At 44.0% G+C, this 13,536-nt stretch overlaps 1 protein-coding gene across 2 annotated transcripts in view; it reads right to left on the bottom strand.

Moving 5' to 3' along the window:
• LRRC63 (leucine rich repeat containing 63) overlaps window positions 1-12,639 on the bottom strand; it is a 242,022-nt gene extending 229,383 nt beyond the window's left edge. The window contains exon 1 of one of the 2 annotated variants that reach the window (XM_085621841.1): window positions 12,413-12,639. The gene's annotated coding sequence lies outside the window, so the exon portion shown is untranslated. The remainder of the gene's footprint in view (window positions 1-12,412) is intronic. The other variant, XM_085621840.1, reaches the window with a different exon arrangement.
• Between the last annotated feature and the right edge of the window lie 897 nt (window positions 12,640-13,536).

The following is a 13,536-nucleotide window of genomic DNA, read 5'->3' as shown; positions in this document are numbered from 1 at the left end:
TTGCATGGTCACCCCGAAACTTTTTGCCTTCACCAGCCCTGATTTCTGAAGCCTTTTGTGTTGGCTTTATGACTCTGCACACTTTACCACTGCTAACAAGTGCTGAAAGGCTTGTGCTTCTCCTCTAAACATGACAAAATTGGCTTACATCCAATTGCCTATTTAATTTCCTTGTAAGTCTCTAGTAAAGAGGTACTACATGTACCCAGTGCCCATAATTTAAACACCACTAGTGGGACTGCAGCACTTATTGTGACACCCACTTCAGTAGCCCATTCAAATCATGCATCAGGCCTGCCACTGCAGCCTGTTTGTGCAGTTTTAAACTGCCATTTTGAACTGGCAAAATAAACCTTTTGCCAGGCCTAAACCTTCCTTTTTAGGTCGCAGCCTGCCAGACAGCACAGCTGTCTGGTTTGCTAATGACATCTTGGGGACATTCAGAAAGTTGACCTAAGAATGCATTCCACCTGTTGCTTCCCATTGGCTTCGTGGTTTGTAGCTCACATTTTCGGTCTTTCTATCTACTGGTTTTATTTGGTTTAGGCTGATCAGCTCAAGTTCATCCCTCCCGTTGCCCAAACCAGCAGCATGTCATTGTCATACGTCATGACATCAGCGATGTTGTGCTTGCTATGTGAACACAATCGGTGATACCGTGCTACACGTCATAAGCATTGAATCAGCAGATTTCCAGAATTTTCAGGTTTTGTTGGCTAATATAGTTATTCATATTCATTCTACTTCAGCAAATTTCAAGATTTTGTTTTTATTTACAGTAAAGCATGCGTTTGAATGCTTCCAATAAACCTTATCATACCTAAACCACGGGATTTTGAGTTAAATTTGAGGAGGTTTCTAATGATACATATTTAATCTGCTGTCTTTGGCCATGACTTCTGTAAACACACGCTCAGCAGATACAAGGCATGGCTGTTGGCCATTGCTGGTGTGCCATATGTATTGAGAACAGTTCACGTAAGGCTTGGCCTTTGTCCATGCCATGTATGATCTGCACATGGCACATGGCCTTTGGCCAGGCCAATTGTGAAGAAGCTTCAAGCGCAGTTCTCATTGAATATGGTCGGTGACCATTTTCATGTCTAAACTGTGCAAAGTGCATTGTTTTCAGCCGTATGTTGTATTTATTTTATTTATAGAGTTTTATGTAGTGCTGGAGTGTGTGCATTCATTGGATTTACACAGGGATTTAAGGGGATGAAAAAAACTGTGTAGGTCTCTGAGGCCTCGCCGATGTAATTAAGGGCGTTGCTTAAAAACACGCAAGTTAAAGTCTGCGTCCATACATCCCGTTTTATGGAGAAGTGTCCCGACACTTTTCTCCTTATTGAATAAATGTCCAGGTTTTCGGGTACTGTCTAGGTTGAGCATGCATGCAGGTGTTAAAAAGAGGTGCGCATGCTCAGTACTGGAGAAGTTGAACAACACAGCATTCTAAAACCTTTTTTTCGCTGACTGTTCCGAGGTCCCAACACTATTTTCTAATTTAAATACATGGCCCCCATTGGCCCGGTTTTTTAAGATAGATAAGCAACTCTGGCTTCGTTGTACATCAAATTGAGAATACTGCAAGTTGTGATATGGTTAGACTGAAGGCAAGATAACTAGTATTTTTGAAGTTACAGCAGTGGCAGTGAAGGGTGTTAGTGCGGCAGAATTAAGATTTTGACTGTGAGGGCAAACATGGAGAGCTGGATAGTGACCTGTCTCGGTACCAGCTTTTTTTTTTTTTTGTAAACTTCCGGTGCTGAGCACTGGCAGGACCCGGTCCACTTAAAGCCCTGGATATACATTTGCACAAATTAATGTTTGTGAGGTGCTCGTTTGATTGAGACTGCAGAATCAAACAATTGAGATGGAGACAGCTAAGCAGTACCGAGGCTGCACTGTCACTGTGGAAAAGAAAAATGCCAGAAAAAGACTACAAAAGTGTTTTTATATTTTGGATCCATTTCACAGGGGAACAAAAAATAAACGAAAGGAGGAAAGAGAGGCTGAGAACTAATCCTTGAAGTCACAGTTTTCAGTAAGTGAGGAGGAGCTAGTCCTAAAGAGAGGGAATAAGCTGAAAAAAGAGAGGGGGCAGAGCAGAGGTGGACACTGCCCTTGCCTTCTCTGGGCTAGTCCTTCTCTGCCCACCACGCCCGTCCCGAACAGCCAGGAACGCCGAGCCTTCTCTGCAGAGTTCAAGTCTGGCAGGAGTCTCAAACATCCTGTGATTCTGGGAAAATCACTCAATATCCCAGTGCCTAAAAATGAATATGTCCGTTTGTAATACAACTGGTGCTCAAGGCACTGCTTTTGTCAGAGAGATCCTTTTGTTACTTGCAGTTTCTAAGTTAAAATCCTAACATACAACAGAGAGCTATTAACTGTCATCTAAGAGCTGGATGCAAACTGCAAGGAAAAAATTGGAGCGTTATGTTTTTTCCCCACAGTCTTTGTTTCATTACCCTACTGTTTCAAAAATAAATTGTTATCTTTTCATTTTCAGCACCTGACAACCTGAAACATTACCGCATTTTGGGGCAATTTTCCAGCAAACAACAAGAGGACCACAACCTCCTTTGCTGCTCTCTCACCCGACCCCGGCTACAACCCAGCAAACACCAGTGTTAAAGGTAAGGAAACTGATGCTATATATTTTTTTACATGGGAGTTAGGGCTATGTATGTATGTGGTCACTCTCAAGGCCCTCAAGCAGTGTCTTTCAGTGCCTCCAGCAACCACTATGGCACAGAGAGGCAGGAGGCAGTACGGATCTATTTTTAGCAGTCATTTGAGATGTATTAGGATAATGCACAAGATATATGTATAATGTATTTATACTGAAATTTGATATTATTGCACTGCACCTTATACGTTGTACTTTGATTATTGACAGGTTTCTTTAATATATATATATTGGTAAGGCCAGCAACACACCATCATGAATACAGTACAAGAGCTGATTACAAAGTCATTCCAGTCACGGCCACTTGAACAAAAACTACAGATAAAACAATTAGGACCTCATCAGCCTGAAATAAACCTACAGCAAACTACCCAGGACAGAGGAAAAATGTCAAAACGTACATTCTCAAATGCCTGGTACACAAAAGCTGATTGGCTTACAGGGTGCCCTATAAGAAATTCTCTGTTCTGCTTCCCCTGCTTGCTGTTTGGCGGTGACTTTTCTTGGACACGGCAAGGAATGGTCGACCTGAAGCACATCGCTGAAAAAATAAAGAAGCATGCGCTCACAAGAAATCATCTGGAAAACCTGACAAGACTGGGAATGTTGGGGGAAGACGCACCAATTGAGCAGCAGATAAATGATGTGTATCTCAAATCCATTCAAAAACACAATTAAGCTGTTGATAAGAACAGACAAAATCTATCCAAGATCATTGATTGCATTCGTTTCTGTGGTGCTTTCGAACTGGCATTGCGAGGCCATGACGAATCAGAAACTTCCTCAAAACCTGGGATCTTCCGAGGCCTAGTGGATTTAATGTCAACCATAGACCAGGATTTGGAAAGACATTTAGCACATGCTACAGTCTTTAAGGGCACCTCTAATACAATACAAAATGAACTCCTTGACTGTATGCTCGAAATTATAAGAAGCCATATTGTGCAAGAGTTGCATAACACAGACTTTGTGGCTATTCAGGCTGATGACACCACTGATGTGTCCACTCAAACACAGTCCGTGTTAGTGTTTCGGTACCTTGACAGTGACAGAAACGTTGTGGAAAGATTTTATGGCTTCACGCATTTAAGTGACTCTAGTGCAGCAACCATCACTGAAGCAATACTGTGTCAACTGGACTTAATTTTCCCGGACCTGCCTCAAAAACAAAAACTTATCGCACAAAGCTATGATGGTGCGTCCGTAATGAGTGGAAGCCTTAGTGGAGTACAGAAACGAATTCGAGATGTGTACCCTAATGCTCATTTTGTGCACTGTTACGCCCACCAACTCAATCTTATTATGCAACAGGCGGTATCAAAGATCAGAGAGACACGAGTTTTCTTTCAGGATATCGGAGGCATAGCAGCATTCTTCACACGTTCCCCCAAAAGAACAGAAGCCCTTCATGAGATTGTGGACAAAAGCGTACCAAGGGGATCCTCAACTCGTTGGAACTTTCACATTCGTACAGTCAACTTAATCTTTGAACAGAGGGAGGGCCTTGAGAAATGTTTTGTCGCCATAGCATCCAGAGCAGACTTTGATCACACAAGTCAGAGTGAAGCCCATGGCTTTATTAGAACACTACAAGACAAAGAGTTTCAGTTCTTACTGATTTTATTTCATGACATAATGATTCCTGTTAATGTGTTATACGATCAGTTGCAAAGAAAAGACCTAGATACTGTCTTTGTGAAAGCCAATACATCTGCATTTGTACAACAGATTATGAAAGTGAGAGATGGGGTTGAAGATTTAGAGAGCAAACTGCCGGAGCATTCTATTTTTGCAAACCGCAGACAAAACATCACCTCTCTGGTTCGAATTGGAAAGGAGATATGTGACATTGTAATTGTGCAGGCAAAAGAACGTTTTTCATTCACAAAACATTTGGTGAGTGCAACTTTATTGCAAAGTAAAGAGTTTGCACAATATGATGAATCCTTCCCTGAGCGTGCTCTGAATCAGGCTGTGGAAGCATATCCTATGCTCAAAAAAGAGCAGCTGAGAACTGAGTTAACTGTACTCTACGGAATGCCTGTGTACCGGAAGGCCAGAAGCCCCTTGACTTTGCTGAGTTTAATTCATAAACTGCATATGGAAAACTCACTTACAGAGACAGTGACTTTACTAAAAATTGTGATTACGACTCCAATGACAACAGTAGAAGCTGAACAATGTTTTTCAGCCTTAAAGCGCATAAAGACATTCCTCAGGAACACCATGCTAGAGGAAAGACTAAATGCTTTGGCGATGCTATCTGTAGAGAGCAAGCTAGTCCAAAAGATACCGGACTTCAACATGAAAGTAATTGACAAGTTTGCTACACTGAAAGACAGACGTGCGGATTTCATTTATAAAAAGTGAATGCTGCTACTTGTTTGTTGAATACAAAAAATTCTGATTGAGGTAAGAAATGCATTGTTATCTCTGTTTTTAAAAGTTTTGTAGTGTTTGTTCTATTTGGAGACTACACAGATTTGCTCACCTTTGTTCACTGGCCGGACCTGTCTCCCGCAGGGTGAACGATTTGTTGCTTGTGTTGCCTATCAAACCTTTCCCCTTGGCAAATTGCGAAAACCTTTATACCATTTATATTTGGGGTACTTGCGTGGACCTATGTGAAGTGTGTGTACAAAGCTCAGCTCAACCAGAATCACGGTAACAGCGCATTGCGCTGCTTCTTTTATATTCAGTATATTGTAAGACTGTTTTTCTTCCCCCGCCTTTCCTTGTTTTGTTTCCCTGTTTTCCCCTTGCTTGCCATTCGTTACTCTAGAGTCTAATATTCAGTATGTTGTAAAACTATTTTTCTTCCCCCGCCTTTCCTTGTTTTGTTTCCCGGTTTTCCCCTTGCGTGCCATTCGTTACTCTAGAGTCTAATAGAGTCGGAAGGCCATAGGGGAAGACTGTGGACTTTTCTTCAAGTTCCTGACGCTCCTGCGGAACGAGCCTGGCAACGATTACACTGCTGTGCAACTTCTTCTACTGTTAGAGCTGAGATTTCCATGAGTCTTATAGTCTGAATTCAGCACCTGAGCATAATAGGACAGAATGTATGAAGCTCTGTGGTAATACTGAATAAGCAGCTACCTATGTTATGCCATCTATTAATGTAATAACTGCACTTTCACAATTGCTTTATTAACCTTCCTGCTTTCTCAAATTTGCTTGAAAATGCACGATTTTTCTTCTTTTTTTTCAAAATTTTCTGGGGGGGTAACGCCGCCAAACCCCCCTTTTGGGGTTCGGGCTCGCTCGCTACGCTTGCTCGCTACGGTGCTGTATGCTAATTCGTTTGCGCCCCACCACTTTAAAATCTCACCCACCGCCCCTGATTGCTCCCCTGGCATGACGTCATGTCGTAACTTCTCCACTAGTGAGAAGTGAGTAGTGTGAGCACGCGCACATCGATGTCACTGCCGTCCGGAAAAAAAAACACAGGGCCAGGGCACAAAACAGAGCCCCATAGAAACCCGTTTCGAGGCCCCCTTTAAAAAACTACCAGTGCTCAGCACTGGTGAGACCCGGCCCACTTAAAGCCATGCATACGGTGCACATTTATAATATGGCTTGTAGTTTCTCTGCTGTGCAGCTCGAGCTAAAATATGTCCTTCAGAGTTTTGTAAAATTATTCTTAATTTAAACTTTTATGGCCCTGGACTGTTGTCCATATATGGTATTCTTTTGTGTGACATTTCTGAAGTAAGGATCTCAGCTAAACTGTATCCTTTCAAGGCTTCTTCCTCCAGTTAATGGATGTTGAATATGTAATTTCAAAAGTGCCATTGATTGCTATTCACTAGCGTTTAGGGTAAAAGTCACTACTTATTATTCATGCAGGATGGTGTTCTTATTTTTCCTGTGCTGTGTTTTACGTTTTACCATTGGATGTTGTAATGGAACTTGTTTTCACACTATACTGACAGCACGATTTATTTGTTTAAAAGGTGTATCACACACTGTATTTGAGATGTGAGGCAGACTACTTTTGCTTCCCCTAGAGATTTCTCAGGACTTGTTCTTCCCTTTACACTATGCAGGCTTTATGTCTTGTTCTTGCTAATTCATTATTTTGCTTTGTAATAGACTGCATGTGGTCTAAGCTACATAACTAAAAATAGGCTCAGTCACCATTCCCCTATGCTAAGTCTCATTTATTTGCATTCTGATGGTTTGAATTGAACTATTTTTGCCTTCTGTAATGATTTTAAAGTACACTTCATGGTCTGTACTTGAATCTTGTCCCATATGGAATTTCCTGTGTGGATTTTCCTATGTGAAATTTAGTGCCTAGAGCCCTCATCCTTTGGAGATCACACATGGCCCCAATCTTATCAGCCCTTTAAATGGTAAAAAGTGCCAACAGTACAAGAGGAGCAGACAATGTTTCATCCAGACAGATATAAATTTGGACTAATCCTCCAGATTCCCATCCCATGTCAACACTCACTAGCATTTTTGCTGACACCTCCCACCTGCACAGAGAAGGCTGACAATGTTAGTGGCTTTACCCCGTTATCACGAGGGTCATGTGGCTATTCCCGATTCTGGGGAGAAAACTTGAAATCTTCAGATTTTTGTGCAGGAATCAGGAATTGCAGCCCTCGGGTATCCCTGCACAAAAATCAGCTGAGCTCACAATAATTGTCATAGTTGCCGTATTATTACCTCCTCGTCCATATTCCTCATCCCAGTCCTTATTTTGAGAGCATTTAAGCTCCCTGAGACAGGCTACCAAATATATGTAATGGGGAAGAAGACGTTATTAGACTGTCTTCTCTTTCCATTCTAACATGTTGCCACCTCCTCTTTACCTAGAACATAACCATTTAAAAGTTAAAATATACAAATTCCAGGTATATGGTGTTCTGAGAAAAAGGTAGTAAGAGGACTGGGACGAGGAAGACTGGGGCTTGGAGTAAAGAACATTACCCATATATAATCTGTGCATTCATGATGCATCGTCGTGTTCTTTGTAGAAGTTAGCAAAACCAAAGGAAATGATGGACGGAGTGTTGAACATTGCAAGCACTCACCCCCAGTCAACTGATCTGGGTTTCATCCATCACCGTTCTTTAGCCCACTCTGCCACCCCAGTTCAGACATGGCCATATGCAAATCAGTCTGACCCTGTGCCTCATGGGAACAGTCCAGCCCGAACTGCCAAGCCATGCCTTCCCTGGACCGGAAACAAGCTTCCTAGGACCGGTTTCTGACATTTCAGCCAGGCTTGCTTGAATCCAGTGGCAAAGTGAGCAAGGGACTCACGTTTGAGCATACCCTGCCAACTTATGGCGAACAAAGCAAAAACCAAAGCAAAGGATGGACGGAGTGTTGAACATTGCAAGCACTCACCCCCAGTCAACTGATCTGGGTTTAATCCATCACCGTTCTTTAGCCCACTCTGCCACCCCAGTTCAGACATGGCCATATGCAAATCAGTCTGACCCTGTGCCTCATGGGAACAGTCCAGCCCGAACTGCCAAGCCATGCCTTCCCTGGACCAGAAACAAGCTTCCTAGGACCGGTTTCTGACATTTCAGCCGTCTTCAGCCAGGCTTGCTTGAATCCAGTGGCAAAGTGAGCAAGGGACTCACGTCTGAGCATACCCTGCCAACTTATGGCGAACAAAGCAAAAACCAAAGGAAATGATGGACGGAGTGTTGAACATTACAAGCACTCACCCCCAGTCAACTGATCTGGGTTTATTCCATCACCGTTCTTTAGCCCACTCTGCCACCCCAGTTCAGACATGGCCATATGCAAATCAGTCTGACCCTGTGCCTCATGGGAACAGTCCAGCCCGAACTGCCAAGCCATGCCTTCCCTGGACCGGAAACAAGCTTCCTAGGACCGGTTTCTGACATTTCAGCCGTCTTCAGCCAGGCTTGCTTGAATCCAGTGGCAAAGTGAGCAAGGGACTCACGTCTGAGCATACCCTGCCAACTTATGGCGAACAAAGCAAAAACCAAAGCAAATGATGGACGGAGTGTTGAACATTGCAAGCACTCACCCCCAGTCAACTGATCTGGGTTTAATCCATCAACGTTCTTTAGCCCACTCTGCCACCCCAGTTCAGACATGGCCATATGCAAATCAGTCTGACCCTGTGCCTCATGGGAACAGTCCAGCCCGAACTGCCAAGCCATGCCTTCCCTGGACCGGAAACAAGCTTCCTAGGACCGGTTTCTGACATTTCAGCCGTCTTCAGCCAGGCTTGCTTGAATCCAGTGGCAAAGTGAGCAAGGGACTCACGTCTGAGCATACCCTGCCAACTTATGGCGAACAAAGCAAAAACCAAAGGAAATGATGGACGGAGTTTTGAACATTGCAAGCACTCACCCCCAGTCAACTGATCTGGGTTTAATCCATCACCGTTCTTTAGCCCACTCTGCCACCCCAGTTCAGACATGGCCATATGCAAATCAGTCTGACCCTGTGCCTCATGGGAACAGTCCAGCCCGAACTGCCAAGCCATGCCTTCCCTGGACCGGAAACAAGCTTCCTAGAACCGGTTTCTGACATTTAAGCCGTCTTCAGCCAGGCTTGCTTGAATCCAGTGGCAAAGTGAGCAAGGGACTCACGTCTGAGCATACCCTGCCAACTTATGGCGAACAAAGCAAAAACCAAAGGAAATGATGGACGGAGTGTTGAACATTGCAAGCACTCACCCCCAGTCAACTGATCTGGGTTTAATCCATCACCGTTCTTTAGCCCACTCTGCCACCCCAGTTCAGACATGGCCATATGCAAATCAGTCTGACTCTGTGCCTCATGGGAACAGTCCAGCCCGAACTGCCAAGCCATGCCTTCCCTGGACCGGAAACAAGCTTCCTAGGACCGGTTTCCGACATTTCAGCCGTCTTCAGCTAGGCTTGCTTGAATCCAGTGACAAAGTGAGCAAGGGACTCACGTCTGAGCATACCATGCCAACTTATGGCGAACAAAGCAAAAACCAAAGGAAATGATGGACGGAGTGTTGAACATTGCAAGCACTCACCCCCAGTCAACTGATCTGGGTTTAATCCATCACCGTTCTTTAGCCCACTCTGCCACCCCAGTTCAGACATGGCCATATGCAAATCAGTCTGACCCTGTGCCTCATGGGAACAGTCCAGCCCGAACTGCCAAGCCATGCCTTCCCTGGACCGGAAACAAGCTTCCTAGGACCGGTTTCTGACATTTCAGCCATCTTCAGCCAGGCTTGCTTGAATCCAGTGGCAAAGTGAGCAAGGGACTCACGTCTGAGCATACCCTGCCAACTTATGGCGAACAAAGCAAAAACCGAACTGCCAAGCCAAACGGTCCAGGGAAGTGTTGTAGTGCTCATCTCTAAAGTAGCCAGACAGCGCCACCATGTAGCAGGTGTTGACAACTAAGGGCCGGTGGCGATCACCAGAAACCGCCAGCTCAAATAAAGCACTGCCATGGGGTAAACATTTAAACTTTTTACAACTCAGGAATGTTATGTTAAAATGTTTACTAAACTATCTGGAGTCAGCCCCAATGTTTTCTTAGTTTTGTCTTTAAACTAAGAGCTTTACCTCGTGTGGTGTCAATGTCGAAGTGTCGCACTGGTTTTAATGCATCTGATAAACAAGGGGAGTGGGAGCTAGGCCAGAAAAATGAAAACTATTGACCTCACTGGGTTAAAAACACTTCACCGAAATTTTTGTATCTTTGTACTCCAATTAAAACTACTCTGGTTGCTTTATGTTATGTTGGACCTTAATCAAAATGCAATGTTATGTACATCGCATCATATTATTTTAAATGCCCTTTAATTCAGGGTTTTCGTTCAGAACCCTAAAAATGTATCACCCTACTATTCCTAGAAAATTGATTTATTGCCACTACTGTTTATAAATTTCTTACTTGAGAGATTTATTAAAAAAAACAGGCCTCACCACATCATACTTACAGTATATTATTTGATACTTTTATTTCTGGTGCTTTTAAAGTACTCCCCTAACTTTTGCAAATGCACACTTGGTGAAGATGGGTGATTTTCTTGGAAGAGGTCAAGAGCATTTTCATTCTAATTAGAAACATAGGGCCTGTATTGAAGAATTTGGCTTCAAATACAGTGACTGCTATACTGGTAATCATATTTTTAAGGTTTCCCTACTTAATATTCTTTACTTCTACCTATTATTTTTAACACTATTTGAACCATTTGATAATGAGCATGAATGTTTCTTTTATGTTTTTATCAACCTTTCCTACATGTTAGTTTTTTTGCCTGTCCTCCCTTTAATCCCCCTTTTTAAAATCTCAGTCGATGTTTAATGCAACCTTATTAGATTGACTTAACTTGAACTTTATTACCGTTGACCATCCTACGACAGACCCAGGACCTGCTGGCCTTCAGAAGACTCCTCAAGACCTGGCTCTTCGACCAGTAGCACCACCCCCCCCCCCCTCCCCAGCGCCTTGAGACCCTCTTGGGTATGTAGCGCGCTTTACAAATGCAGTGATTGATTGATTGATTGATTGATTGATTGATTGATTGACATAACACAGTTTACCTGTCAGCCAGAGCTCATGTAAACACACATAGAGGGGGACTCTGAGTCAGCCCCCTTCAGCCACTATTCAGATAAACCCAAGGCATGTTGTGCATATTTATATTTTACAATACTGATTGTCAAAGTAGTATGTGCCTGGGCTCGCAGGTGAGTGTTAACAAAGGCCTAGTTTGTGGGCATACCGCCACTTCACTACCACAACATCACACAGCTATCCATCTCCCCACACTATCATCATCAACAGTGCAGTGCCATTCTAGAACAGCACTATGGACCCGAGTCTGCAATGTCCCCCACATTACTGCTTGCAACCCACCACTATGCCATTTCCAACCCATTATTGAACTACCACCCACACCACCTTACTACCATCTCCACCACTGTATGATCACATCCATTATGACTGTACTCATAACCTCAGCACTACATGTTCATTCCACACCACACAACATTGTGTAACTTTAGTGCTGCCCTATCATCTCCCACATCTTTGCAGTAGCACAATGACTGCACTACCACTCCACACATCTCATTACCAGCCCATAACTGTATTACCACTCCTTCCAATGAACTACCAACACTAGCAAGTTACTCTCATACCACTCCAGCTCACTACCACCCCACTTCACTGCTGGACTTTGACCCTTCAGCACTGATCTATTGTGCTACCAATCTCAGCACTGATCTATCCCCCAGATCAGGGCACTAACACCTCAACCCACCAGACTACCACCTTTCATCACTGCACTGCCACCTGGTACCACTGTATAATCCCCTTAACTACTGTATTTCTAGCACACACCACCTCTGCCATACAATCTTGCTACTATCCTCCGGGACCATACTACTATCTTGCAGAGTTGTCCTGTAAGCAGCAGGACTAGTCTGTTTTCCCAGCACTACATTTACGTTTGAAAAGAGTTGTGCCAATTCCGCCCAATTCCTGCTGATAAATGCAGGGAGCCAGAGACCGATGGCGTTAGTACTGCTCCAAAGGTTTCACAACTGGCCATTGGAGCAAAGAATGTCGCAGACTTCAAATGAACGAGGCCACTTTAAATACCGACCACAGACACCGATAGCTAACTCGTGTCGACTTCCCTCGTCTACACACGTTGCAGTCTCTCTGAAGTAAATCAGTCTCGGTCTCACGCAGTGCCAGTATTATAACTATGCATCTTACCTATCGCTACGTGAGGCTGACAAACGAGAACTTCGGCAGCTGCAGGCAGCCCCCTCCTGCCAAACCCCGGTACACTGGAGTCCGACTCATGCCCAGGGACTCTGTTCCACGAGCGACTTTCGGGGTGGAGGAATGACAAGACGGCCTCCTCGGTCCCTGGGCCCCCTTTCTTCGTGCCTCGGGCTCCCACCCCTCCTCCGACGGCCAGCGCTGGAGTCCATAGAGACCGACCTAGCAACGAGGGACTAGACAACCCGCGGGAGGGACTGGTCATTAAAGGGCGGGGATTCGTTCCTGTCACCCGCCAATCACGGTGGTTATCAAAGGGGACACGCCCACACAGAACGAGCGTGCTAAACGAGAATGTGTTCGCTACATAGAGTTCCTATGAAGAACCAAGTTAATTTAAGAGAATCAAGTTCTTATTTTAGAACTCTGTAGCGCCACAATCGGGCGTCAGGCCGTGGTACATAACAGGTAGCTGTTAAACCTTAACTTTTCTATGAAGCAGGCTGACTTACCAAGTGAAAATATTGTGAGTCTGCAACAACGAACGCACTTTGGAGAAGTTGTTGCTCTAGGAAACTGATGTATTTGCTTTTTTTTTTAATTAAATATGTGTTTCCCTCTGCTGGTTTGCACGTTTAGCACAGCGTGAAAGTGATAGCAAATTCAAGGTAAAGTGGGAAACAGTGTGGCACGTGGATTCGCAATGTAATGACAAAACAAGTAACGCACTGTGTACGTGTATGTAAAGGGAGCAGATACTAGGAGCTTCATTGTTTATATGCAGCTCTACATGGCAACACTGCACAGTAAAGAATATCTCACTACCATAGGATAAGGTAAAATAAAATTCTAGGGCACCGTAAAAACAAATCACTAATAGTGTACGCATTAAACAAGAGGCAAAATTCCTCTCTACTTCTGTAATACCAGTGGCGGGAGTGAAAGAGGAGAGCGTGCATAGTCCCATTATGGCACCAGGCCCCACCCCTACCACAACAGAGTATGCATGCATAAATAAATACACAGCACAACTTTTGTTTGGGAAAAATATTGCTGCAGGTTTATTCCATACAAAAGTATGCAATATGGTGGGTTATATTACGGGCGATCCAAGG

The sequence above is a fragment of the Triturus cristatus genome, chromosome 8 (assembly GCF_964204655.1).
Source record: "Triturus cristatus chromosome 8, aTriCri1.1, whole genome shotgun sequence".
Classification (NCBI taxonomy): domain Eukaryota; kingdom Metazoa; phylum Chordata; class Amphibia; order Caudata; family Salamandridae; genus Triturus; species Triturus cristatus.
This window is presented reverse-complemented; position numbering and strand designations above follow the sequence as displayed.